Source organism: Equus caballus, chromosome 1 (genome assembly GCF_041296265.1).
Source record: "Equus caballus isolate H_3958 breed thoroughbred chromosome 1, TB-T2T, whole genome shotgun sequence".
In the NCBI taxonomy this organism is placed as follows: domain Eukaryota; kingdom Metazoa; phylum Chordata; class Mammalia; order Perissodactyla; family Equidae; genus Equus; species Equus caballus.
The window spans coordinates 122105702-122132171 of NC_091684.1; the positions used below are offsets into that span (position 1 = coordinate 122105702).

General features: G+C 66.9%; 9 non-coding genes across 9 annotated transcripts; all 9 read left to right on the forward strand.

Annotated features, from left to right (window-relative positions):
* Positions 1-2702: 2702 nt before the first annotated feature.
* On the forward strand, positions 2703-2796 carry LOC138919388 (small nucleolar RNA SNORD116). The gene has a single exon (XR_011429536.1). It is a non-coding gene; the product is annotated as a small nucleolar RNA SNORD116 (small nucleolar RNA).
* A 2644-nt stretch (positions 2797-5440) lies between these two features.
* On the forward strand, positions 5441-5533 carry LOC138919434 (small nucleolar RNA SNORD116). Its single transcript, XR_011429596.1, has one exon. It is a non-coding gene; the product is annotated as a small nucleolar RNA SNORD116 (small nucleolar RNA).
* Positions 5534-8241: 2708 nt separating this feature from the next.
* On the forward strand, positions 8242-8335 carry LOC138919390 (small nucleolar RNA SNORD116). The gene has a single exon (XR_011429537.1). It is a non-coding gene; the product is annotated as a small nucleolar RNA SNORD116 (small nucleolar RNA).
* A 2644-nt stretch (positions 8336-10979) lies between these two features.
* LOC138919435 (small nucleolar RNA SNORD116) lies at positions 10980-11072 on the forward strand. The gene has a single exon (XR_011429602.1). It is a non-coding gene; the product is annotated as a small nucleolar RNA SNORD116 (small nucleolar RNA).
* A 2707-nt stretch (positions 11073-13779) lies between these two features.
* On the forward strand, positions 13780-13873 carry LOC138919391 (small nucleolar RNA SNORD116). The gene has a single exon (XR_011429538.1). It is a non-coding gene; the product is annotated as a small nucleolar RNA SNORD116 (small nucleolar RNA).
* Positions 13874-16517: 2644 nt separating this feature from the next.
* On the forward strand, positions 16518-16610 carry LOC138919437 (small nucleolar RNA SNORD116). The gene has a single exon (XR_011429603.1). It is a non-coding gene; the product is annotated as a small nucleolar RNA SNORD116 (small nucleolar RNA).
* A 2705-nt stretch (positions 16611-19315) lies between these two features.
* LOC138919395 (small nucleolar RNA SNORD116) lies at positions 19316-19409 on the forward strand. Its single transcript, XR_011429547.1, has one exon. It is a non-coding gene; the product is annotated as a small nucleolar RNA SNORD116 (small nucleolar RNA).
* Positions 19410-22053: 2644 nt separating this feature from the next.
* On the forward strand, positions 22054-22146 carry LOC138919440 (small nucleolar RNA SNORD116). The gene has a single exon (XR_011429604.1). It is a non-coding gene; the product is annotated as a small nucleolar RNA SNORD116 (small nucleolar RNA).
* Positions 22147-24851: 2705 nt separating this feature from the next.
* On the forward strand, positions 24852-24945 carry LOC138919396 (small nucleolar RNA SNORD116). The gene has a single exon (XR_011429548.1). It is a non-coding gene; the product is annotated as a small nucleolar RNA SNORD116 (small nucleolar RNA).
* The last annotated feature ends 1525 nt before the right edge of the window (positions 24946-26470 follow it).

The following is a 26470-nucleotide window of genomic DNA, read 5'->3' on the forward strand; positions in this document are numbered from 1 at the left end:
CTGGTCTTCTCCGGGGGTGAGAGGAGTGAGGGACAGCTTCTGGTTGATGACACTCGCGCAGAGCCCGCCCAGGGCCTCAGCGTGTGGGCGTCTGCCGTGTTTGCACCGGGAGCGTGACCGCATGAGCTGGACGTTTGCGACTCGGAGGGACTTGCTTGAATGGCCGGCCTCTGCTGGCGCGGCGCCCGGGTCGCATGGGCGTCTTTAGAGTCGGAGAGTGTGGCGTTGGCATGGGCCCGGCCCGTGGTTGGCGCTGAGTACGCGCTGGCCCGGTTCTGGCCTGAGCCGTTGCCCCGGGGGGCGTGGCGGGTGGGGTGGCGGTCCGTGTCTGGAGGCCGAACAGCCGAGTCTTCCCTGGGTTCCGTTCGGAGCCTCGGTTTGGGCCGGGCAAGCCGCAGCGCCTGTGGTTGCCTTCTGGCTTGGTGAGGAGGTGTGATGGGCCCGTGGTTTTGGCGGCGGGGGCAGCGGCCCTAGGCCGCAGCGCTGCAGCTGGCAGCTCCTGTGTGTCACCTGCTCACCCGGGCCACACACAGCTGGCCAAAGGTGGCCCTGGCGCTGACGTCCAGGCAGTGTGGTGGCTGACAGGGCGGGCAGGAAGGAAAGGGAGCGGAGGGGAGCGGCCGTAGTGCGGTTCCACGGGCTTGCACAGGATGTACCCTCTTGTTGGGTTGCGACCGCCGTCGCGGTCTTGCCAGGGGTGGCGTTGGGTCCCAAGGGGGCTGCCGGTTGTTGCCTGCCAGGGAAGGCTCGGCTGCGGTAGATGACCTGTGCGGTAGACGGCGTCGCGCCCCCGGGAGGTTCGGCCCCCAGTGTTTGTCGTCCTAGCGCCTTGAAGAGACCCACAGGCCCGCGACTGGCCACCGGCCCCGTCTGCTCCGGATTGCTGAGGCGGACAATCTCTTTGACCCTGCGCCCCCTCGGGTCCGGCGCTTGCCAGGTGAAGGCGTTGCTGCAGGAAGGTTCGCTCTTCCTGGCCCGGGGGGCTCCTGTGGTCCCGGGCGTGCCGGGGAGCGGGGCCAGGGGGCGGTGTGGGGCGTCGGGGGGGGTGGGGGGGCGTGCGCGAGGGGTGGTTAAGAGCGGTGTGCGGAAGCCTGCGGGCGTGGCAGCGACCCGAGGGTGCTGCGATCCTGGGCGCCCTGCCCCGGACGCACGTCCAGCGTGGAGGAGGAGCACGTCTCCTTGTGTGGGAGCGGTGTCCTAGTTTCATTCTTTGCCTTGTCTTCCAGGAGGAGGCAGCGTTTGTGCTCTGTGAGGTCGTCTGTGGTGTTCTGGGGCCGAAGGAGGGGGTCATAGGTCGAGCGCGACGCGGTCGACTTGGGCAAAGTCATAATGCCTTGACGGCTGTCGTCCGGGAGGCTCCCTGCCCGCCTGGCGCGCGAGGTGTTGGAGGCTACACCTTGGGGGACTTGCTGTGCAGGCGTGAGGGGGCTTCCCCTTTGGAGCAGGGAGCCGCGGGGTTGAACGTTTCCTCGAAGGCCAGCGCCCCGCAACCCGCAGGCGGTGGAAATGCCGCGTCGCTGCGTGGGAATTGGCTGTGGTCTGAGACGGGTCTTGCCCCGGGTCTCGGTGGCTGTGACCAGCCGTTGCAGCGGGGTTCCCTGCTGGCCCGCCCAGGGCGTCTTGGCTTAGATAGCCCAGACCGGAGTGCGGCCTGAAGGCGTCGGGCCCCTGGAGGTTCAGACGGGCTGCTTCTGTTGCGCCGCCCGTGGGCGAGTGGTGCCGGCTCTCGTGTCAGCCCTGTTGTCCTGGCGGTAGCCAGGTAGCATTACCATCAAGTGCCGTTCCCCCCGGCCCAGCTCGCGGGGACACGCTGGCCACGTTGACCTCACATCCACGGTCAGCGTGAGGGTGTAGGTGGATGGTCCGTGTCCTTTGCTCAGAAGGAGTGGCGCTCAGAGAGGGAGTCCGGGGCCGATTGCAGCAGCCTCTAGCGGTGCGAGTTGGCGTCCTTCCTTGGGAAGTCACCGGGCTTCCGCGTGGGGTGGCAGGGCACGAGGTCAGGCATCTGTGAGGACGGCGTGCTTTCCCGGGTGCTGAGGCCACCGCACACGGAAGCCCGCAGGCACGCACGCGCGCAAACACACACACACACACACACACACGCACACACACACACACACACAGGTGCACAGGCCTGCGCATCTGCCTACACTCGGGATATCACACGCGCCTTCGGTCATCCCGAAGGGATAGAGGTACAGGGCAAGCAGATGCAAGGGTGCCGCGGGGGGAACTGTGGCACGGATCCTGTCTTCTGACCAGCTGGGCACGTTTCTGAAGCATGCGTGTGCTTTCTCTACACTCCTCAGGTGGAAGTGCCGTGCAAAGCTCGCTGCCGCCCACCGACAGAAGAAGACCCTTCGTGTCCCGTGACGAGCGCAGGTGCGAGGCAGTCGCGGCGGAAGTGTGGCCCGGGATGCGCACCACGCCCTCGGACGGCCCAGGACGGTCAGCATTGCTTTGTCCCAAGTTCGGCCTCTCGCCCTGAGGGCTTCGCTAGACCTGCCTCAGAGGCTTCTTGGGCGCGTGTGCCCGGGGGCCCGCGGCGTCGTGCTCTGAGGGCGGACTGACTGTTGCCCCTGCTCCGGCGGGGCTCGGCTCTGGATTCTCCAGGCCGCTGGCGCCCATGAGGCGATCGGCTCGCCCGCTGCGGAGCCCCCCAGCCTGCCTGGTTAGTTTGTCCAGGTTGGCAGAACGTGCTCGGATCGATGATGACTCCCTCATATGCATTCCTTGGAAAATCTGAACAAAATGAGTGAGAACTCACTACCGTCGTTCTCATCGAAACTGAGGTCCGGCACGTTGTCTTCCCCAGGCATGGCAGGAGTGAGGGACCGCTTCCCCTTGAGCGCACTGGGACGGGCACGGGCACCACGCCGGGCGTCCGCATTTGGGAGCCGTGGCATCTGGGGGTCCTTCCTCTCACCGCGTGAGGGGGGTGTCCGTCAGTCGGCGGTGCTTGGTTGAACGGCCTGTGGCTGAGGGCCGTGGCTGGCAGCTCGCATCCTAGGTTGGGAAGTCGGAGAGTGTGGCGCTGGCACAGGCCCCGTGAGCTCGGGGCCTTGTGGCTGTGTGGGCCTGGTTCCCGCTGGGGACGAAGGCCCCGGGGGTCTGCGTCTCAGAGCTGAGCAGTAAGCAGTGGAAGGTCGCATGGTTTCTGATGAGAGCCCCGGGCCAGGCGGGCGGCCGTCAGCTGTTCTTGCCTTTTGGCTTGGTGAGGCAGTTGGAGCACCCCTCGCGGTTTGGGGCGCCGCCGGAGGGGTGAGACTTTGGTGCTGCAGCTTGGGGCTCCTCTAGTTCTCCGGCTCGCCCAGTCCACGCCAAGGTGCCCAAACGGGGACCGGGCTGTGGGCCTGGCACTCATGTCAAGACACTGTGGTGGCTGATGGCCTGGTCGTGGGGAGCTGGGGGGGAAGAAGAGCACGGAGAGGACAGGTCACAGTGTGATGCCGTGGGCTTCCGTGGGACGTGCTGCCTCGTTGTGTTCCGAGCGCTGGCAGCGGCTTGTCGGGAACGTGCCCTGGCTCTGACGGGGCTGGCGATTGGTGCGTGCCAGGGAAGGCTGGAGGCTTGAAGGCCCGGGGGTGTGCACTGTGGTCGGTGACCTTTGTGGCAGATGGTGGTCCTTGTTCCAGAGCGGTGGCGCTCTCCGGTTCTCTCCACGGTTCCTTGAAGAGGGGCCCGGCACGTGACTGCCGGCCGGCCGGCCGCCGCTGCTCATCGATTGCTTGGGCGACCGTGGCCTTGGATCCTCCGCCGTCTCAGGCGCGGGGTCTCCGAGGAGAAAGCGTTCCTCCAGCACGGTCCGATTTTCCTGGCGCGGTTCGCCTCATGCCTCGTCGCAGGGCTTTATGTTTCTTCGTGGAAGCCTGTGGGCCTGGCGGAGACGGCGGGTGCCGTGACCCGAGCTGCCCTGCCGCGCACAGACGTCCGCCTTGGAAAACGTCCGCCTCTCCATGGGTGGCGGGGGCGGGGTGTGTGTGTGCTCGTTCCGTGCCTCCTCTTGCCTTCGTGGACAGAGCCATCCTTGGGGCCGTGTGAGGTCGTTTGTGGTGTTACAGGTGCCGAGGGAGGGTCCAGACGTTGAACGTGACGGGTCGAGTCCCGTACGCACAGTCGAGATTCCCTCGTGGCCGTCCTCCCCGGGGCTCCCTGGCCGCCACGTGTGTGTAGGGTTTGAGGTCCTGCTTGGGGGACTTGCCTCGCAGGCCTGAGGTGGGCCAGGCAGCGCGTGGGTGGGAAGGAGTCCTGGAAGGCCGGGGTCCAGAAAGCGGGCCCGCTGTGGTAACGCCAGGTCCCTGGACGGGAGTGGGCTCCAGGTTCAGTCGGGTCTTAGCGTGGGTCGTGGTGGCCACAGACCACCTCTTCCTGGCACTTCCCCTGCCGCTGGCACCGCTGAGGGCGTGGGTGTAGCCTCAGTCAGCAGGAAGAGGCGCCTGGCCCCCGGTCCCCCGGTGGCGTGGCCACTGGAGATCAGGAGGGGCTGCTGCTTCTGCCCTCTAGCCCGTGTCCCAGCGGCGCCAGCCTTCGAGTGGTGTAGGCGCTTTACGTGGTTCAGGTCCAGCAGTGGTCGGTGCGTTTCCGTCGGGCGCGGTTCGCGTGGCACGGCGTGCGGGGACAGCGGGCGCCCACGGTCGGGCGGAGGGTGAACCTGCTGGAGTGTCGTGTTCCGGTGTTCAGAGGCAGGGGCTGTGAGAGAGGGAGCCTGCGGCCTATTTCAGCAGGCCGAAAGGGCAGAGGTGAGCCGCCGGGCGAGTCGAGGTCAAAGCCGCCAGCGCGAGCTCTTGGTCTCGCGGCAGGGCCTGAGGCCAGGGATGTGTGCGGAAGACGTGCTTCTTCAGGGGCTCGGGCCCCGCGCACCCGAAGACACGCACACGCGCCCGCCTGCGCGCCTTCCTGCGCTTGTGCTGTCACACACGCCTTCTTGTCACACCTGAGGGGAAGAGGTAGAGGCCAAGAAGATGCAAGGCTTGCCCCGGGGCGGGGAGTCGGGGTGGAACCCTTGGCCTGGCTCTGGTTACCTGAGAGCCTGGCTGGGTCGCTGAGGCGTGCGCGTGCGATTGCTCTGCACTTCCCAGGTGGGATCTCCGAGCAAAGCTTGCCGTCGCCCAAGAAGAGAAGACCTTCCTGTCGTTTGTGGAGCGGAGACGCGAGGGAATCCCGCAAGAAGCGTGGCTTCGGGTGCGCCCCGTGCCCGTGGCTCGCTGAGGCTGGTAAGGATCCCCCTGCACCCAGTTCGTGCCGTTGGCCCTGGGAGTCCCAGACCGCGCTGAGAGGCTTCTAGCCCGCGGGTCCCCGGGGGCGTGCGGAGCTGGCGCTCTGAGGGTGGGTCGACAGTTGCCCTTGCTCAGGGGCTTGGCTCGGGATTCTCCGGGCCGCTGGCCGACCCTGAGGTGATGGGCTCACCCGCCGAGCCCCGCCAGCTGCCCCGAAGGTGCTCGGATCGATGATGACTCCCTCAAATGCATTCCTTGGAAATCTGAACAAAATGAGTGAGAACTCACTACCGTCGTTCTCGCCGAGCCTGAGGTCCAGCACCTGGTCTTCTCCGGGGGTGAGAGGAGTGAGGGACAGCTTCTGGTTGATGACACTCGCGCAGAGCCCGCCCAGGGCCTCAGCGTGTGGGCGTCTGCCGTGTTTGCACCGGGAGCGTGACCGCATGAGCTGGACGTTTGCGACTCGGAGGGACTTGCTTGAATGGCCGGCCTCTGCTGGCGCGGCGCCCGGGTCGCATGGGCGTCTTTAGAGTCGGAGAGTGTGGCGTTGGCATGGGCCCGGCCCGTGGTTGGCGCTGAGTACGCGCTGGCCCGGTTCTGGCCTGAGCCGTTGCCCCGGGGGGCGTGGCGGGTGGGGTGGCGGTCCGTGTCTGGAGGCCGAACAGCCGAGTCTTCCCTGGGTTCCGTTCGGAGCCTCGGTTTGGGCCGGGCAAGCCGCAGCGCCTGTGGTTGCCTTCTGGCTTGGTGAGGAGGTGTGATGGGCCCGTGGTTTTGGCGGCGGGGGCAGCGGCCCTAGGCCGCAGCGCTGCAGCTGGCAGCTCCTGTGTGTCACCTGCTCACCCGGGCCACACACAGCTGGCCAAAGGTGGCCCTGGCGCTGACGTCCAGGCAGTGTGGTGGCTGACAGGGCGGGCAGGAAGGAAAGGGAGCGGAGGGGAGCGGCCGTAGTGCGGTTCCACGGGCTTGCACAGGATGTACCCTCTTGTTGGGTTGCGACCGCCGTCGCGGTCTTGCCAGGGGTGGCGTTGGGTCCCAAGGGGGCTGCCGGTTGTTGCCTGCCAGGGAAGGCTCGGCTGCGGTAGATGACCTGTGCGGTAGACGGCGTCGCGCCCCCGGGAGGTTCGGCCCCCAGTGTTTGTCGTCCTAGCGCCTTGAAGAGACCCACAGGCCCGCGACTGGCCACCGGCCCCGTCTGCTCCGGATTGCTGAGGCGGACAATCTCTTTGACCCTGCGCCCCCTCGGGTCCGGCGCTTGCCAGGTGAAGGCGTTGCTGCAGGAAGGTTCGCTCTTCCTGGCCCGGGGGGCTCCTGTGGTCCCGGGCGTGCCGGGGAGCGGGGCCAGGGGGCGGTGTGGGGCGTCGGGGGGGGGTGGGGGGGCGTGCGCGAGGGGTGGTTAAGAGCGGTGTGCGGAAGCCTGCGGGCGTGGCAGCCACCCGAGGGTGCTGCGATCCTGGGCGCCCTGCCCCGGACGCACGTCCAGCGTGGAGGAGGAGCACGTCTCCTTGTGTGGGAGCGGTGTCCTAGTTTCATTCTTTGCCTTGTCTTCCAGGAGGAGGCAGCGTTTGTGCTCTGTGAGGTCGTCTGTGGTGTTCTGGGGCCGAAGGAGGGGGTCATAGGTCGAGTGCGACGCGGTCGACTTGGGCAAAGTCATAATGCCTTGACGGCTGTCGTCCGGGAGGCTCCCTGCCCGCCTGGCGCGCGAGGTGTTGGAGGCTACACCTTGGGGGCCTTGCTGTGCAGGCGTGAGGGGGCTTCCCCTTTGGAGCAGGGAGCCGCGGGGTTGAACGTTTCCTCGAAGGCCAGCGCCCCGCAACCCGCAGGCGGTGGAAATGCCGCGTCGCTGCGTGGGAATTGGCTGTGGTCTGAGACGGGTCTTGCCCCGGGTCTCGGTGGCTGTGACCAGCCGTTGCAGCGGGGTTCCCTGCTGGCCCGCCCAGGGCGTCTTGGCTTAGATAGCCCAGACCGGAGTGCGGCCTGAAGGCGTCGGGCCCCTGGAGGTTCAGACGGGCTGCTTCTGTTGCGCCGCCCGTGGGCGAGTGGTGCCGGCTCTCGTGTCAGCCCTGTTGTCCTGGCGGTAGCCAGGTAGCATTACCATCAAGTGCCGTTCCCCCCGGCCCAGCTCGCGGGGACACGCTGGCCACGTTGACCTCACATCCACGGTCAGCGTGAGGGTGTAGGTGGATGGTCCGTGTCCTTTGCTCAGAAGGAGTGGCGCTCAGAGAGGGAGTCCGGGGCCGATTGCAGCAGCCTCTAGCGGTGCGAGTTGGCGTCCTTCCTTGGGAAGTCACCGGGCTTCCGCGTGGGGTGGCAGGGCACGAGGTCAGGCATCTGTGAGGACGGCGTGCTTTCCCGGGTGCTGAGGCCACCGCACACGGAAGCCCGCAGGCACGCACGCGCGCAAACACACACACACACACACACACACGCACACACACACACACACACAGGTGCACAGGCCTGCGCATCTGCCTACACTCGGGATATCACACGCGCCTTCGGTCATCCCGAAGGGATAGAGGTACAGGGCAAGCAGATGCAAGGGTGCCGCGGGGGGAACTGTGGCACGGATCCTGTCTTCTGACCAGCTGGGCACGTTTCTGAAGCATGCGTGTGCTTTCTCTACACTCCTCAGGTGGAAGTGCCGTGCAAAGCTCGCTGCCGCCCACCGACAGAAGAAGACCCTTCGTGTCCCGTGACGAGCGCAGGTGCGAGGCAGTCGCGGCGGAAGTGTGGCCCGGGATGCGCACCACGCCCTCGGACGGCCCAGGACGGTCAGCATTGCTTTGTCCCAAGTTCGGCCTCTCGCCCTGAGGGCTTCGCTAGACCTGCCTCAGAGGCTTCTTGGGCGCGTGTGCCCGGGGGCCCGCGGCGTCGTGCTCTGAGGGCGGACTGACTGTTGCCCCTGCTCCGGCGGGGCTCGGCTCTGGATTCTCCAGGCCGCTGGCGCCCATGAGGCGATCGGCTCGCCCACTGCGGAGCCCCCCAGCCTGCCTGGTTAGTTTGTCCAGGTTGGCAGAACGTGCTCGGATCGATGATGACTCCCTCATATGCATTCCTTGGAAAATCTGAACAAAATGAGTGAGAACTCACTACCGTCGTTCTCATCGAAACTGAGGTCCGGCACGTTGTCTTCCCCAGGCATGGCAGGAGTGAGGGACCGCTTCCCCTTGAGCGCACTGGGACGGGCACGGGCACCACGCCGGGCGTCCGCATTTGGGAGCCGTGGCATCTGGGGGTCCTTCCTCTCACCGCGTGAGGGGGGTGTCCGTCAGTCGGCGGTGCTTGGTTGAACGGCCTGTGGCTGAGGGCCGTGGCTGGCAGCTCGCATCCTAGGTTGGGAAGTCGGAGAGTGTGGCGCTGGCACAGGCCCCGTGAGCTCGGGGCCTTGTGGCTGTGTGGGCCTGGTTCCCGCTGGGGACGAAGGCCCCGGGGGTCTGCGTCTCAGAGCTGAGCAGTAAGCAGTGGAAGGTCGCATGGTTTCTGATGAGAGCCCCGGGCCAGGCGGGCGGCCGTCAGCTGTTCTTGCCTTTTGGCTTGGTGAGGCAGTTGGAGCACCCCTCGCGGTTTGGGGCGCCGCCGGAGGGGTGAGACTTTGGTGCTGCAGCTTGGGGCTCCTCTAGTTCTCCGGCTCGCCCAGTCCACGCCAAGGTGCCCAAACGGGGACCGGGCTGTGGGCCTGGCACTCATGTCAAGACACTGTGGTGGCTGATGGCCTGGTCGTGGGGAGCTGGGGGGGAAGAAGAGCACGGAGAGGACAGGTCACAGTGTGATGCCGTGGGCTTCCGTGGGACGTGCTGCCTCGTTGTGTTCCGAGCGCTGGCAGCGGCTTGTCGGGAACGTGCCCTGGCTCTGACGGGGCTGGCGATTGGTGCGTGCCAGGGAAGGCTGGAGGCTTGAAGGCCCGGGGGTGTGCACTGTGGTCGGTGACCTTTGTGGCAGATGGTGGGCCTTGTTCCAGAGCGGTGGCGCTCTCCGGTTCTCTCCACGGTTCCTTGAAGAGGGGCCCGGCACGTGACTGCCGGCCGGCCGGCCGCCGCTGCTCATCGATTGCTTGGGCGACCGTGGCCTTGGATCCTCCGCCGTCTCAGGCGCGGGGTCTCCGAGGAGAAAGCGTTCCTCCAGCACGGTCCGATTTTCCTGGCGCGGTTCGCCTCATGCCTCGTCGCAGGGCTTTAGGTTTCTTCGTGGAAGCCTGTGGGCCTGGCGGAGACGGCGGGTGCCGTGACCCGAGCTGCCCTGCCGCGCACAGACGTCCGCCTTGGAAAACGTCCGCCTCTCCATGGGTGGCGGGGGCGGGGTGTGTGTGTGCTCGTTCCGTGCCTCCTCTTGCCTTCGTGGACAGAGCCATCCTTGGGGCCGTGTGAGGTCGTTTGTGGTGTTACAGGTGCCGAGGGAGGGTCCAGACGTTGAACGTGACGGGTCGAGTCCCGTACGCACAGTCGAGATTCCCTCGTGGCCGTCCTCCCCGGGGCTCCCTGGCCGCCACGTGTGTGTAGGGTTTGAGGTCCTGCTTGGGGGACTTGCCTCGCAGGCCTGAGGTGGGCCAGGCAGCGCGTGGGTGGGAAGGAGTCCTGGAAGGCCGGGGTCCAGAAAGCGGGCCCGCTGTGGTAACGCCAGGTCCCTGGACGGGAGTGGGCTCCAGGTTCAGTCGGGTCTTAGCGTGGGTCGTGGTGGCCACAGACCACCTCTTCCTGGCACTTCCCCTGCCGCTGGCACCGCTGAGGGCGTGGGTGTAGCCTCAGTCAGCAGGAAGAGGCGCCTGGCCCCCGGTCCCCCGGTGGCGTGGCCACTGGAGATCAGGAGGGGCTGCTGCTTCTGCCCTCTAGCCCGTGTCCCAGCGGCGCCAGCCTTCGAGTGGTGTAGGCGCTTTACGTGGTTCAGGTCCAGCAGTGGTCGGCGCGTTTCCGTCGGGCGCGGTTCGCGTGGCACGGCGTGCGGGGACAGCGGGCGCCCACGGTCGGGCGGAGGGTGAACCTGCTGGAGTGTCGTGTTCCGGTGTTCAGAGGCAGGGGCTGTGAGAGAGGGAGCCTGCGGCCTATTTCAGCAGGCCGAAAGGGCAGAGGTGAGCCGCCGGGCGAGTCGAGGTCAAAGCCGCCAGCGCGAGCTCTTGGTCTCGCGGCAGGGCCTGAGGCCAGGGATGTGTGCGGAAGACGTGCTTCTTCAGGGGCTCGGGCCCCGCGCACCCGAAGACACGCACACGCGCCCGCCTGCGCGCCTTCCTGCGCTTGTGCTGTCACACACGCCTTCTTGTCACACCTGAGGGGAAGAGGTAGAGGCCAAGAAGATGCAAGGCTTGCCCCGGGGCGGGGAGTCGGGGTGGAACCCTTGGCCTGGCTCTGGTTACCTGAGAGCCTGGCTGGGTCGCTGAGGCGTGCGCGTGCGATTGCTCTGCACTTCCCAGGTGGGATCTCCGAGCAAAGCTTGCCGTCGCCCAAGAAGAGAAGACCTTCCTGTCGTTTGTGGAGCGGAGACGCGAGGGAATCCCGCAAGAAGCGTGGCTTCGGGTGCGCCCCGTGCCCGTGGCTCGCTGAGGCTGGTAAGGATCCCCCTGCACCCAGTTCGTGCCGTTGGCCCTGGGAGTCCCAGACCGCGCTGAGAGGCTTCTAGCCCGCGGGTCCCCGGGGGCGTGCGGAGCTGGCGCTCTGAGGGTGGGTCGACAGTTGCCCTTGCTCAGGGGCTTGGCTCGGGATTCTCCGGGCCGCTGGCCGACCCTGAGGTGATGGGCTCACCCGCCGAGCCCCGCCAGCTGCCCCGAAGGTGCTCGGATCGATGATGACTCCCTCAAATGCATTCCTTGGAAATCTGAACAAAATGAGTGAGAACTCACTACCGTCGTTCTCGCCGAGCCTGAGGTCCAGCACCTGGTCTTCTCCGGGGGTGAGAGGAGTGAGGGACAGCTTCTGGTTGATGACACTCGCGCAGAGCCCGCCCAGGGCCTCAGCGTGTGGGCGTCTGCCGTGTTTGCACCGGGAGCGTGACCGCATGAGCTGGACGTTTGCGACTCGGAGGGACTTGCTTGAATGGCCGGCCTCTGCTGGCGCGGCGCCCGGGTCGCATGGGCGTCTTTAGAGTCGGAGAGTGTGGCGTTGGCATGGGCCCGGCCCGTGGTTGGCGCTGAGTACGCGCTGGCCCGGTTCTGGCCTGAGCCGTTGCCCCGGGGGGCGTGGCGGGTGGGGTGGCGGTCCGTGTCTGGAGGCCGAACAGCCGAGTCTTCCCTGGGTTCCGTTCGGAGCCTCGGTTTGGGCCGGGCAAGCCGCAGCGCCTGTGGTTGCCTTCTGGCTTGGTGAGGAGGTGTGATGGGCCCGTGGTTTTGGCGGCGGGGGCAGCGGCCCTAGGCCGCAGCGCTGCAGCTGGCAGCTCCTGTGTGTCACCTGCTCACCCGGGCCACACACAGCTGGCCAAAGGTGGCCCTGGCGCTGACGTCCAGGCAGTGTGGTGGCTGACAGGGCGGGCAGGAAGGAAAGGGAGCGGAGGGGAGCGGCCGTAGTGCGGTTCCACGGGCTTGCACAGGATGTACCCTCTTGTTGGGTTGCGACCGCCGTCGCGGTCTTGCCAGGGGTGGCGTTGGGTCCCAAGGGGGCTGCCGGTTGTTGCCTGCCAGGGAAGGCTCGGCTGCGGTAGATGACCTGTGCGGTAGACGGCGTCGCGCCCCCGGGAGGTTCGGCCCCCAGTGTTTGTCGTCCTAGCGCCTTGAAGAGACCCACAGGCCCGCGACTGGCCACCGGCCCCGTCTGCTCCGGATTGCTGAGGCGGACAATCTCTTTGACCCTGCGCCCCCTCGGGTCCGGCGCTTGCCAGGTGAAGGCGTTGCTGCAGGAAGGTTCGCTCTTCCTGGCCCGGGGGGCTCCTGTGGTCCCGGGCGTGCCGGGGAGCGGGGCCAGGGGGCGGTGTGGGGCGTCGGGGGGGGTGGGGGGGCGTGCGCGAGGGGTGGTTAAGAGCGGTGTGCGGAAGCCTGCGGGCGTGGCAGCGACCCGAGGGTGCTGCGATCCTGGGCGCCCTGCCCCGGACGCACGTCCAGCGTGGAGGAGGAGCACGTCTCCTTGTGTGGGAGCGGTGTCCTAGTTTCATTCTTTGCCTTGTCTTCCAGGAGGAGGCAGCGTTTGTGCTCTGTGAGGTCGTCTGTGGTGTTCTGGGGCCGAAGGAGGGGGTCATAGGTCGAGTGCGACGCGGTCGACTTGGGCAAAGTCATAATGCCTTGACGGCTGTCGTCCGGGAGGCTCCCTGCCCGCCTGGCGCGCGAGGTGTTGGAGGCTACACCTTGGGGGCCTTGCTGTGCAGGCGTGAGGGGGCTTCCCCTTTGGAGCAGGGAGCCGCGGGGTTGAACGTTTCCTCGAAGGCCAGCGCCCCGCAACCCGCAGGCGGTGGAAATGCCGCGTCGCTGCGTGGGAATTGGCTGTGGTCTGAGACGGGTCTTGCCCCGGGTCTCGGTGGCTGTGACCAGCCGTTGCAGCGGGGTTCCCTGCTGGCCCGCCCAGGGCGTCTTGGCTTAGATAGCCCAGACCGGAGTGCGGCCTGAAGGCGTCGGGCCCCTGGAGGTTCAGACGGGCTGCTTCTGTTGCGCCGCCCGTGGGCGAGTGGTGCCGGCTCTCGTGTCAGCCCTGTTGTCCTGGCGGTAGCCAGGTAGCATTACCATCAAGTGCCGTTCCCCCCGGCCCAGCTCGCGGGGACACGCTGGCCACGTTGACCTCACATCCACGGTCAGCGTGAGGGTGTAGGTGGATGGTCCGTGTCCTTTGCTCAGAAGGAGTGGCGCTCAGAGAGGGAGTCCGGGGCCGATTGCAGCAGCCTCTAGCGGTGCGAGTTGGCGTCCTTCCTTGGGAAGTCACCGGGCTTCCGCGTGGGGTGGCAGGGCACGAGGTCAGGCATCTGTGAGGACGGCGTGCTTTCCCGGGTGCTGAGGCCACCGCACACGGAAGCCCGCAGGCACGCACGCGCGCAAACACACACACACACACACACACACGCACACACACACACACACACAGGTGCACAGGCCTGCGCATCTGCCTACACTCGGGATATCACACGCGCCTTCGGTCATCCCGAAGGGATAGAGGTACAGGGCAAGCAGATGCAAGGGTGCCGCGGGGGGAACTGTGGCACGGATCCTGTCTTCTGACCAGCTGGGCACGTTTCTGAAGCATGCGTGTGCTTTCTCTACACTCCTCAGGTGGAAGTGCCGTGCAAAGCTCGCTGCCGCCCACCGACAGAAGAAGACCCTTCGTGTCCCGTGACGAGCGCAGGTGCGAGGCAGTCGCGGCGGAAGTGTGGCCCGGGATGCGCACCACGCCCTCGGACGGCCCAGGACGGTCAGCATTGCTTTGTCCCAAGTTCGGCCTCTCGCCCTGAGGGCTTCGCTAGACCTGCCTCAGAGGCTTCTTGGGCGCGTGTGCCCGGGGGCCCGCGGCGTCGTGCTCTGAGGGCGGACTGACTGTTGCCCCTGCTCCGGCGGGGCTCGGCTCTGGATTCTCCAGGCCGCTGGCGCCCATGAGGCGATCGGCTCGCCCACTGCGGAGCCCCCCAGCCTGCCTGGTTAGTTTGTCCAGGTTGGCAGAACGTGCTCGGATCGATGATGACTCCCTCATATGCATTCCTTGGAAAATCTGAACAAAATGAGTGAGAACTCACTACCGTCGTTCTCATCGAAACTGAGGTCCGGCACGTTGTCTTCCCCAGGCATGGCAGGAGTGAGGGACCGCTTCCCCTTGAGCGCACTGGGACGGGCACGGGCACCACGCCGGGCGTCCGCATTTGGGAGCCGTGGCATCTGGGGGTCCTTCCTCTCACCGCGTGAGGGGGGTGTCCGTCAGTCGGCGGTGCTTGGTTGAACGGCCTGTGGCTGAGGGCCGTGGCTGGCAGCTCGCATCCTAGGTTGGGAAGTCGGAGAGTGTGGCGCTGGCACAGGCCCCGTGAGCTCGGGGCCTTGTGGCTGTGTGGGCCTGGTTCCCGCTGGGGACGAAGGCCCCGGGGGTCTGCGTCTCAGAGCTGAGCAGTAAGCAGTGGAAGGTCGCATGGTTTCTGATGAGAGCCCCGGGCCAGGCGGGCGGCCGTCAGCTGTTCTTGCCTTTTGGCTTGGTGAGGCAGTTGGAGCACCCCTCGCGGTTTGGGGCGCCGCCGGAGGGGTGAGACTTTGGTGCTGCAGCTTGGGGCTCCTCTAGTTCTCCGGCTCGCCCAGTCCACGCCAAGGTGCCCAAACGGGGACCGGGCTGTGGGCCTGGCACTCATGTCAAGACACTGTGGTGGCTGATGGCCTGGTCGTGGGGAGCTGGGGGGGAAGAAGAGCACGGAGAGGACAGGTCACAGTGTGATGCCGTGGGCTTCCGTGGGACGTGCTGCCTCGTTGTGTTCCGAGCGCTGGCAGCGGCTTGTCGGGAACGTGCCCTGGCTCTGACGGGGCTGGCGATTGGTGCGTGCCAGGGAAGGCTGGAGGCTTGAAGGCCCGGGGGTGTGCACTGTGGTCGGTGACCTTTGTGGCAGATGGTGGGCCTTGTTCCAGAGCGGTGGCGCTCTCCGGTTCTCTCCACGGTTCCTTGAAGAGGGGCCCGGCACGTGACTGCCGGCCGGCCGGCCGCCGCTGCTCATCGATTGCTTGGGCGACCGTGGCCTTGGATCCTCCGCCGTCTCAGGCGCGGGGTCTCCGAGGAGAAAGCGTTCCTCCAGCACGGTCCGATTTTCCTGGCGCGGTTCGCCTCATGCCTCGTCGCAGGGCTTTAGGTTTCTTCGTGGAAGCCTGTGGGCCTGGCGGAGACGGCGGGTGCCGTGACCCGAGCTGCCCTGCCGCGCACAGACGTCCGCCTTGGAAAACGTCCGCCTCTCCATGGGTGGCGGGGGCGGGGTGTGTGTGTGCTCGTTCCGTGCCTCCTCTTGCCTTCGTGGACAGAGCCATCCTTGGGGCCGTGTGAGGTCGTTTGTGGTGTTACAGGTGCCGAGGGAGGGTCCAGACGTTGAACGTGACGGGTCGAGTCCCGTACGCACAGTCGAGATTCCCTCGTGGCCGTCCTCCCCGGGGCTCCCTGGCCGCCACGTGTGTGTAGGGTTTGAGGTCCTGCTTGGGGGACTTGCCTCGCAGGCCTGAGGTGGGCCAGGCAGCGCGTGGGTGGGAAGGAGTCCTGGAAGGCCGGGGTCCAGAAAGCGGGCCCGCTGTGGTAACGCCAGGTCCCTGGACGGGAGTGGGCTCCAGGTTCAGTCGGGTCTTAGCGTGGGTCGTGGTGGCCACAGACCACCTCTTCCTGGCACTTCCCCTGCCGCTGGCACCGCTGAGGGCGTGGGTGTAGCCTCAGTCAGCAGGAAGAGGCGCCTGGCCCCCGGTCCCCCGGTGGCGTGGCCACTGGAGATCAGGAGGGGCTGCTGCTTCTGCCCTCTAGCCCGTGTCCCAGCGGCGCCAGCCTTCGAGTGGTGTAGGCGCTTTACGTGGTTCAGGTCCAGCAGTGGTCGGCGCGTTTCCGTCGGGCGCGGTTCGCGTGGCACGGCGTGCGGGGACAGCGGGCGCCCACGGTCGGGCGGAGGGTGAACCTGCTGGAGTGTCGTGTTCCGGTGTTCAGAGGCAGGGGCTGTGAGAGAGGGAGCCTGCGGCCTATTTCAGCAGGCCGAAAGGGCAGAGGTGAGCCGCCGGGCGAGTCGAGGTCAAAGCCGCCAGCGCGAGCTCTTGGTCTCGCGGCAGGGCCTGAGGCCAGGGATGTGTGCGGAAGACGTGCTTCTTCAGGGGCTCGGGCCCCGCGCACCCGAAGACACGCACACGCGCCCGCCTGCGCGCCTTCCTGCGCTTGTGCTGTCACACACGCCTTCTTGTCACACCTGAGGGGAAGAGGTAGAGGCCAAGAAGATGCAAGGCTTGCCCCGGGGCGGGGAGTCGGGGTGGAACCCTTGGCCTGGCTCTGGTTACCTGAGAGCCTGGCTGGGTCGCTGAGGCGTGCGCGTGCGATTGCTCTGCACTTCCCAGGTGGGATCTCCGAGCAAAGCTTGCCGTCGCCCAAGAAGAGAAGACCTTCCTGTCGTTTGTGGAGCGGAGACGCGAGGGAATCCCGCAAGAAGCGTGGCTTCGGGTGCGCCCCGTGCCCGTGGCTCGCTGAGGCTGGTAAGGATCCCCCTGCACCCAGTTCGTGCCGTTGGCCCTGGGAGTCCCAGACCGCGCTGAGAGGCTTCTAGCCCGCGGGTCCCCGGGGGCGTGCGGAGCTGGCGCTCTGAGGGTGGGTCGACAGTTGCCCTTGCTCAGGGGCTTGGCTCGGGATTCTCCGGGCCGCTGGCCGACCCTGAGGTGATGGGCTCACCCGCCGAGCCCCGCCAGCTGCCCCGAAGGTGCTCGGATCGATGATGACTCCCTCAAATGCATTCCTTGGAAATCTGAACAAAATGAGTGAGAACTCACTACCGTCGTTCTCGCCGAGCCTGAGGTCCAGCACCTGGTCTTCTCCGGGGGTGAGAGGAGTGAGGGACAGCTTCTGGTTGATGACACTCGCGCAGAGCCCGCCCAGGGCCTCAGCGTGTGGGCGTCTGCCGTGTTTGCACCGGGAGCGTGACCGCATGAGCTGGACGTTTGCGACTCGGAGGGACTTGCTTGAATGGCCGGCCTCTGCTGGCGCGGCGCCCGGGTCGCATGGGCGTCTTTAGAGTCGGAGAGTGTGGCGTTGGCATGGGCCCGGCCCGTGGTTGGCGCTGAGTACGCGCTGGCCCGGTTCTGGCCTGAGCCGTTGCCCCGGGGGGCGTGGCGGGTGGGGTGGCGGTCCGTGTCTGGAGGCCGAACAGCCGAGTCTTCCCTGGGTTCCGTTCGGAGCCTCGGTTTGGGCCGGGCAAGCCGCAGCGCCTGTGGTTGCCTTCTGGCTTGGTGAGGAGGTGTGATGGGCCCGTGGTTTTGGCGGCGGGGGCAGCGGCCCTAGGCCGCAGCGCTGCAGCTGGCAGCTCCTGTGTGTCACCTGCTCACCCGGGCCACACACAGCTGGCCAAAGGTGGCCCTGGCGCTGACGTCCAGGCAGTGTGGTGGCTGACAGGGCGGGCAGGAAGGAAAGGGAGCGGAGGGGAGCGGCCGTAGTGCGGTTCCACGGGCTTGCACAGGATGTACCCTCTTGTTGGGTTGCGACCGCCGTCGCGGTCTTGCCAGGGGTGGCGTTGGGTCCCAAGGGGGCTGCCGGTTGTTGCCTGCCAGGGAAGGCTCGGCTGCGGTAGATGACCTGTGCGGTAGACGGCGTCGCGCCCCCGGGAGGTTCGGCCCCCAGTGTTTGTCGTCCTAGCGCCTTGAAGAGACCCACAGGCCCGCGACTGGCCACCGGCCCCGTCTGCTCCGGATTGCTGAGGCGGACAATCTCTTTGACCCTGCGCCCCCTCGGGTCCGGCGCTTGCCAGGTGAAGGCGTTGCTGCAGGAAGGTTCGCTCTTCCTGGCCCGGGGGGCTCCTGTGGTCCCGGGCGTGCCGGGGAGCGGGGCCAGGGGGCGGTGTGGGGCGTCGGGGGGGGTGGGGGGGCGTGCGCGAGGGGTGGTTAAGAGCGGTGTGCGGAAGCCTGCGGGCGTGGCAGCGACCCGAGGGTGCTGCGATCCTGGGCGCCCTGCCCCGGACGCACGTCCAGCGTGGAGGAGGAGCACGTCTCCTTGTGTGGGAGCGGTGTCCTAGTTTCATTCTTTGCCTTGTCTTCCAGGAGGAGGCAGCGTTTGTGCTCTGTGAGGTCGTCTGTGGTGTTCTGGGGCCGAAGGAGGGGGTCATAGGTCGAGCGCGACGCGGTCGACTTGGGCAAAGTCATAATGCCTTGACGGCTGTCGTCCGGGAGGCTCCCTGCCCGCCTGGCGCGCGAGGTGTTGGAGGCTACACCTTGGGGGACTTGCTGTGCAGGCGTGAGGGGGCTTCCCCTTTGGAGCAGGGAGCCGCGGGGTTGAACGTTTCCTCGAAGGCCAGCGCCCCGCAACCCGCAGGCGGTGGAAATGCCGCGTCGCTGCGTGGGAATTGGCTGTGGTCTGAGACGGGTCTTGCCCCGGGTCTCGGTGGCTGTGACCAGCCGTTGCAGCGGGGTTCCCTGCTGGCCCGCCCAGGGCGTCTTGGCTTAGATAGCCCAGACCGGAGTGCGGCCTGAAGGCGTCGGGCCCCTGGAGGTTCAGACGGGCTGCTTCTGTTGCGCCGCCCGTGGGCGAGTGGTGCCGGCTCTCGTGTCAGCCCTGTTGTCCTGGCGGTAGCCAGGTAGCATTACCATCAAGTGCCGTTCCCCCCGGCCCAGCTCGCGGGGACACGCTGGCCACGTTGACCTCACATCCACGGTCAGCGTGAGGGTGTAGGTGGATGGTCCGTGTCCTTTGCTCAGAAGGAGTGGCGCTCAGAGAGGGAGTCCGGGGCCGATTGCAGCAGCCTCTAGCGGTGCGAGTTGGCGTCCTTCCTTGGGAAGTCACCGGGCTTCCGCGTGGGGTGGCAGGGCACGAGGTCAGGCATCTGTGAGGACGGCGTGCTTTCCCGGGTGCTGAGGCCACCGCACACGGAAGCCCGCAGGCACGCACGCGCGCGCGCGCGAACACACACACACACACACACACACACACACACACACACGTGCACAGGCCTGCGCATCTGCCTACACTCGGGATATCACACGCGCCTTCGGTCATCCCGAAGGGATAGAGGTACAGGGCAAGCAGATGCAAGGGTGCCGCGGGGGGAACTGTGGCACGGATCCTGTCTTCTGACCAGCTGGGCACGTTTCTGAAGCATGCGTGTGCTTTCTCTACACTCCTCAGGTGGAAGTGCCGTGCAAAGCTCGCTGCCGCCCACCGACAGAAGAAGACCCTTCGTGTCCCGTGACGAGCGCAGGTGCGAGGCAGTCGCGGCGGAAGTGTGGCCCGGGATGCGCACCACGCCCTCGGACGGCCCAGGACGGTCAGCATTGCTTTGTCCCAAGTTCGGCCTCTCGCCCTGAGGGCTTCGCTAGACCTGCCTCAGAGGCTTCTTGGGCGCGTGTGCCCGGGGGCCCGCGGCGTCGTGCTCTGAGGGCGGACTGACTGTTGCCCCTGCTCCGGCGGGGCTCGGCTCTGGATTCTCCAGGCCGCTGGCGCCCATGAGGCGATCGGCTCGCCCGCTGCGGAGCCCCCCAGCCTGCCTGGTTAGTTTGTCCAGGTTGGCAGAACGTGCTCGGATCGATGATGACTCCCTCATATGCATTCCTTGGAAAATCTGAACAAAATGAGTGAGAACTCACTACCGTCGTTCTCATCGAAACTGAGGTCCGGCACGTTGTCTTCCCCAGGCATGGCAGGAGTGAGGGACCGCTTCCCCTTGAGCGCACTGGGACGGGCACGGGCACCACGCCGGGCGTCCGCATTTGGGAGCCGTGGCATCTGGGGGTCCTTCCTCTCACCGCGTGAGGGGGGTGTCCGTCAGTCGGCGGTGCTTGGTTGAACGGCCTGTGGCTGAGGGCCGTGGCTGGCAGCTCGCATCCTAGGTTGGGAAGTCGGAGAGTGTGGCGCTGGCACAGGCCCCGTGAGCTCGGGGCCTTGTGGCTGTGTGGGCCTGGTTCCCGCTGGGGACGAAGGCCCCGGGGGTCTGCGTCTCAGAGCTGAGCAGTAAGCAGTGGAAGGTCGCGTGGTTTCTGATGAGAGCCCCGGGCCAGGCGGGCGGCCGTCAGCTGTTCTTGCCTTTTGGCTTGGTGAGGCAGTTGGAGCACCCCTCGCGGTTTGGGGCGCCGCCGGAGGGGTGAGACTTTGGTGCTGCAGCTTGGGGCTCCTCTAGTTCTCCGGCTCGCCCAGTCCACGCCAAGGTGCCCAAACGGGGACCGGGCTGTGGGCCTGGCACTCAGGTCAAGACACTGTGGTGGCTGATGGCCTGGTCGTGGGGAGCTGGGGGGGAAGAAGAGCACGGAGAGGACAGGTCACAGTGTGATGCCGTGGGCTTCCGTGGGACGTGCTGCCTCGTTGTGTTCCGAGCGCTGGCAGCGGCTTGTCGGGAACGTGCCCTGGCTCTGACGGGGCTGGCGATTGGTGCGTGCCGGGGAAGGCTGGGGGCTTGAAGGCCCGGGGGTGTGCACTGTGGTCGGTGACCTTTGTGGCAGATGGCGGGCCTTGTTCCAGAGCGGTGGCGCTCTCCGGTTCTCTCCACGGTTCCTTGAAGAGGGGCCCGGCACGTGACTGCCGGCCGGCCGGCCGCCGCTGCTCATCGATTGCTTGGGCGACCGTGGCCTTGGATCCTCCGCCGTCTCAGGCGCGGGGTCTCCGAGGAGAAAGCGTTCCTCCAGCACGGTCCGATTTTCCTGGCGCGGTTCGCCTCATGCCTCGTCGCAGGGCTTTAGGTTTCTTCGTGGAAGCCTGTGGGCCTGGCGGAGACGGCGGGTGCCGTGACCCGAGCTGCCCTGCCGCGCACAGACGTCCGCCTTGGAAAACGTCCGCCTCTCCATGGGTGGCGGGGGCGGGGTGTGTGTGTGCTCGTTCCGTGCCTCCTCTTGCCTTCGTGGACAGAGCCATCCTTGGGGCCGTGTGAGGTCGTTTGTGGTGTTACAGGTGCCGAGGGAGGGTCCAGACGTTGAACGTGACGGGTCGAGTCCCGTACGCACAGTCGAGATTCCCTCGTGGCCGTCCTCCCCGGGGCTCCCTGGCCGCCACGTGTGTGTAGGGTTTGAGGTCCTGCTTGGGGGACTTGCCTCGCAGGCCTGAGGTGGGCCAGGCAGCGCGTGGGTGGGAAGGAGTCCTGGAAGGCCGGGGTCCAGAAAGCGGGCCCGCTGTGGTAACGCCAGGTCCCTGGACGGGAGTGGGCTCCAGGTTCAGTCGGGTCTTAGCGTGGGTCGTGGTGGCCACAGACCACCTCTTCCTGGCACTTCCCCTGCCGCTGGCACCGCTGAGGGCGTGGGTGTAGCCTCAGTCAGCAGGAAGAGGCGCCTGGCCCCCGGTCCCCCGGTGGCGTGGCCACTGGAGATCAGGAGGGGCTGCTGCTTCTGCCCTCTAGCCCGTGTCCCAGCGGCGCCAGCCTTCGAGTGGTGTAGGCGCTTTACGTGGTTCAGGTCCAGCAGTGGTCGGCGCGTTTCCGTCGGGCGCGGTTCGCGTGGCACGGCGTGCGGGGACAGCGGGCGCCCACGGTCGGGCGGAGGGTGAACCTGCTGGAGTGTCGTGTTCCGGTGTTCAGAGGCAGGGGCTGTGAGAGAGGGAGCCTGCGGCCTATTTCAGCAGGCCGAAAGGGCAGAGGTGAGCCGCCGGGCGAGTCGAGGTGAAAGCCGCCAGCGCGAGCTCTTGGTCTCGCGGCAGGGCCTGAGGCCAGGGATGTGTGCGGAAGACGTGCTTCTTCAGGGGCTCGGGCCCCGCGCACCCGAAGACACGCACACGCGCCCGCCTGCGCGCCTTCCTGCGCTTGTGCTGTCACACACGCCTTCTTGTCACACCTGAGGGGAAGAGGTAGAGGCCAAGAAGATGCAAGGCTTGCCCCGGGGCGGGGAGTCGGGGTGGAACCCTTGGCCTGGCTCTGGTTACCTGAGAGCCTGGCTGGGTCGCTGAGGCGTGCGCGTGCGATTGCTCTGCACTTCCCAGGTGGGATCTCCGAGCAAAGCTTGCCGTCGCCCAAGAAGAGAAGACCTTCCTGTCGTTTGTGGAGCGGAGACGCGAGGGAATCCCGCAAGAAGCGTGGCTTCGGGTGCGCCCCGTGCCCGTGGCTCGCTGAGGCTGGTAAGGATCCCCCTGCACCCAGTTCGTGCCGTTGGCCCTGGGAGTCCCAGACCGCGCTGAGAGGCTTCTAGCCCGCGGGTCCCCGGGGGCGTGCGGAGCTGGCGCTCTGAGGGTGGGTCGACAGTTGCCCTTGCTCAGGGGCTTGGCTCGGGATTCTCCGGGCCGCTGGCCGACCCTGAGGTGATGGGCTCACCCGCCGAGCCCCGCCAGCTGCCCCGAAGGTGCTCGGATCGATGATGACTCCCTCAAATGCATTCCTTGGAAATCTGAACAAAATGAGTGAGAACTCACTACCGTCGTTCTCGCCGAGCCTGAGGTCCAGCACCTGGTCTTCTCCGGGGGTGAGAGGAGTGAGGGACAGCTTCTGGTTGATGACACTCGCGCAGAGCCCGCCCAGGGCCTCAGCGTGTGGGCGTCTGCCGTGTTTGCACCGGGAGCGTGACCGCATGAGCTGGACGTTTGCGACTCGGAGGGACTTGCTTGAATGGCCGGCCTCTGCTGGCGCGGCGCCCGGGTCGCATGGGCGTCTTTAGAGTCGGAGAGTGTGGCGTTGGCATGGGCCCGGCCCGTGGTTGGCGCTGAGTACGCGCTGGCCCGGTTCTGGCCTGAGCCGTTGCCCCGGGGGGCGTGGCGGGTGGGGTGGCGGTCCGTGTCTGGAGGCCGAACAGCCGAGTCTTCCCTGGGTTCCGTTCGGAGCCTCGGTTTGGGCCGGGCAAGCCGCAGCGCCTGTGGTTGCCTTCTGGCTTGGTGAGGAGGTGTGATGGGCCCGTGGTTTTGGCGGCGGGGGCAGCGGCCCTAGGCCGCAGCGCTGCAGCTGGCAGCTCCTGTGTGTCACCTGCTCACCCGGGCCACACACAGCTGGCCAAAGGTGGCCCTGGCGCTGACGTCCAGGCAGTGTGGTGGCTGACAGGGCGGGCAGGAAGGAAAGGGAGCGGAGGGGAGCGGCCGTAGTGCGGTTCCACGGGCTTGCACAGGATGTACCCTCTTGTTGGGTTGCGACCGCCGTCGCGGTCTTGCCAGGGGTGGCGTTGGGTCCCAAGGGGGCTGCCGGTTGTTGCCTGCCAGGGAAGGCTCGGCTGCGGTAGATGACCTGTGCGGTAGACGGCGTCGCGCCCCCGGGAGGTTCGGCCCCCAGTGTTTGTCGTCCTAGCGCCTTGAAGAGACCCACAGGCCCGCGACTGGCCACCGGCCCCGTCTGCTCCGGATTGCTGAGGCGGACAATCTCTTTGACCCTGCGCCCCCTCGGGTCCGGCGCTTGCCAGGTGAAGGCGTTGCTGCAGGAAGGTTCGCTCTTCCTGGCCCGGGGGGCTCCTGTGGTCCCGGGCGTGCCGGGGAGCGGGGCCAGGGGGCGGTGTGGGGCGTCGGGGGGGGTGGGGGGGCGTGCGCGAGGGGTGGTTAAGAGCGGTGTGCGGAAGCCTGCGGGCGTGGCAGCGACCCGAGGGTGCTGCGATCCTGGGCGCCCTGCCCCGGACGCACGTCCAGCGTGGAGGAGGAGCACGTCTCCTTGTGTGGGAGCGGTGTCCTAGTTTCATTCTTTGCCTTGTCTTCCAGGAGGAGGCAGCGTTTGTGCTCTGTGAGGTCGTCTGTGGTGTTCTGGGGCCGAAGGAGGGGGTCATAGGTCGAGCGCGACGCGGTCGACTTGGGCAAAGTCATAATGCCTTGACGGCTGTCGTCCGGGAGGCTCCCTGCCCGCCTGGCGCGCGAGGTGTTGGAGGCTACACCTTGGGGGACTTGCTGTGCAGGCGTGAGGGGGCTTCCCCTTTGGAGCAGGGAGCCGCGGGGTTGAACGTTTCCTCGAAGGCCAGCGCCCCGCAACCCGCAGGCGGTGGAAATGCCGCGTCGCTGCGTGGGAATTGGCTGTGGTCTGAGACGGGTCTTGCCCCGGGTCTCGGTGGCTGTGACCAGCCGTTGCAGCGGGGTTCCCTGCTGGCCCGCCCAGGGCGTCTTGGCTTAGATAGCCCAGACCGGAGTGCGGCCTGAAGGCGTCGGGCCCCTGGAGGTTCAGACGGGCTGCTTCTGTTGCGCCGCCCGTGGGCGAGTGGTGCCGGCTCTCGTGTCAGCCCTGTTGTCCTGGCGGTAGCCAGGTAGCATTACCATCAAGTGCCGTTCCCCCCGGCCCAGCTCGCGGGGACACGCTGGCCACGTTGACCTCACATCCACGGTCAGCGTGAGGGTGTAGGTGGATGGTCCGTGTCCTTTGCTCAGAAGGAGTGGCGCTCAGAGAGGGAGTCCGGGGCCGATTGCAGCAGCCTCTAGCGGTGCGAGTTGGCGTCCTTCCTTGGGAAGTCACCGGGCTTCCGCGTGGGGTGGCAGGGCACGAGGTCAGGCATCTGTGAGGACGGCGTGCTTTCCCGGGTGCTGAGGCCACCGCACACGGAAGCCCGCAGGCACGCACGCGCGCGCGCGCGAACACACACACACACACACACACACACACACACACACACGTGCACAGGCCTGCGCATCTGCCTACACTCGGGATATCACACGCGCCTTCGGTCATCCCGAAGGGATAGAGGTACAGGGCAAGCAGATGCAAGGGTGCCGCGGGGGGAACTGTGGCACGGATCCTGTCTTCTGACCAGCTGGGCACGTTTCTGAAGCATGCGTGTGCTTTCTCTACACTCCTCAGGTGGAAGTGCCGTGCAAAGCTCGCTGCCGCCCACCGACAGAAGAAGACCCTTCGTGTCCCGTGACGAGCGCAGGTGCGAGGCAGTCGCGGCGGAAGTGTGGCCCGGGATGCGCACCACGCCCTCGGACGGCCCAGGACGGTCAGCATTGCTTTGTCCCAAGTTCGGCCTCTCGCCCTGAGGGCTTCGCTAGACCTGCCTCAGAGGCTTCTTGGGCGCGTGTGCCCGGGGGCCCGCGGCGTCGTGCTCTGAGGGCGGACTGACTGTTGCCCCTGCTCCGGCGGGGCTCGGCTCTGGATTCTCCAGGCCGCTGGCGCCCATGAGGCGATCGGCTCGCCCGCTGCGGAGCCCCCCAGCCTGCCTGGTTAGTTTGTCCAGGTTGGCAGAACGTGCTCGGATCGATGATGACTCCCTCATATGCATTCCTTGGAAAATCTGAACAAAATGAGTGAGAACTCACTACCGTCGTTCTCATCGAAACTGAGGTCCGGCACGTTGTCTTCCCCAGGCATGGCAGGAGTGAGGGACCGCTTCCCCTTGAGCGCACTGGGACGGGCACGGGCACCACGCCGGGCGTCCGCATTTGGGAGCCGTGGCATCTGGGGGTCCTTCCTCTCACCGCGTGAGGGGGGTGTCCGTCAGTCGGCGGTGCTTGGTTGAACGGCCTGTGGCTGAGGGCCGTGGCTGGCAGCTCGCATCCTAGGTTGGGAAGTCGGAGAGTGTGGCGCTGGCACAGGCCCCGTGAGCTCGGGGCCTTGTGGCTGTGTGGGCCTGGTTCCCGCTGGGGACGAAGGCCCCGGGGGTCTGCGTCTCAGAGCTGAGCAGTAAGCAGTGGAAGGTCGCGTGGTTTCTGATGAGAGCCCCGGGCCAGGCGGGCGGCCGTCAGCTGTTCTTGCCTTTTGGCTTGGTGAGGCAGTTGGAGCACCCCTCGCGGTTTGGGGCGCCGCCGGAGGGGTGAGACTTTGGTGCTGCAGCTTGGGGCTCCTCTAGTTCTCCGGCTCGCCCAGTCCACGCCAATGTGCCCAAACGGGGACCGGGCTGTGGGCCTGGCACTCAGGTCAAGACACTGTGGTGGCTGATGGCCTGGTCGTGGGGAGCTGGGGGGGAAGAAGAGCACGGAGAGGACAGGTCACAGTGTGATGCCGTGGGCTTCCGTGGGACGTGCTGCCTCGTTGTGTTCCGAGCGCTGGCAGCGGCTTGTCGGGAACGTGCCCTGGCTCTGACGGGGCTGGCGATTGGTGCGTGCCGGGGAAGGCTGGGGGCTTGAAGGCCCGGGGGTGTGCACTGTGGTCGGTGACCTTTGTGGCAGATGGCGGGCCTTGTTCCAGAGCGGTGGCGCTCTCCGGTTCTCTCCACGGTTCCTTGAAGAGGGGCCCGGCACGTGACTGCCGGCCGGCCGGCCGCCGCTGCTCATCGATTGCTTGGGCGACCGTGGCCTTGGATCCTCCGCCGTCTCAGGCGCGGGGTCTCCGAGGAGAAAGCGTTCCTCCAGCACGGTCCGATTTTCCTGGCGCGGTTCGCCTCATGCCTCGTCGCAGGGCTTTAGGTTTCTTCGTGGAAGCCTGTGGGCCTGGCGGAGACGGCGGGTGCCGTGACCCGAGCTGCCCTGCCGCGCACAGACGTCCGCCTTGGAAAACGTCCGCCTCTCCATGGGTGGCGGGGGCGGGGTGTGTGTGTGCTCGTTCCGTGCCTCCTCTTGCCTTCGTGGACAGAGCCATCCTTGGGGCCGTGTGAGGTCGTTTGTGGTGTTACAGGTGCCGAGGGAGGGTCCAGACGTTGAACGTGACGGGTCGAGTCCCGTACGCACAGTCGAGATTCCCTCGTGGCCGTCCTCCCCGGGGCTCCCTGGCCGCCACGTGTGTGTAGGGTTTGAGGTCCTGCTTGGGGGACTTGCCTCGCAGGCCTGAGGTGGGCCAGGCAGCGCGTGGGTGGGAAGGAGTCCTGGAAGGCCGGGGTCCAGAAAGCGGGCCCGCTGTGGTAACGCCAGGTCCCTGGACGGGAGTGGGCTCCAGGT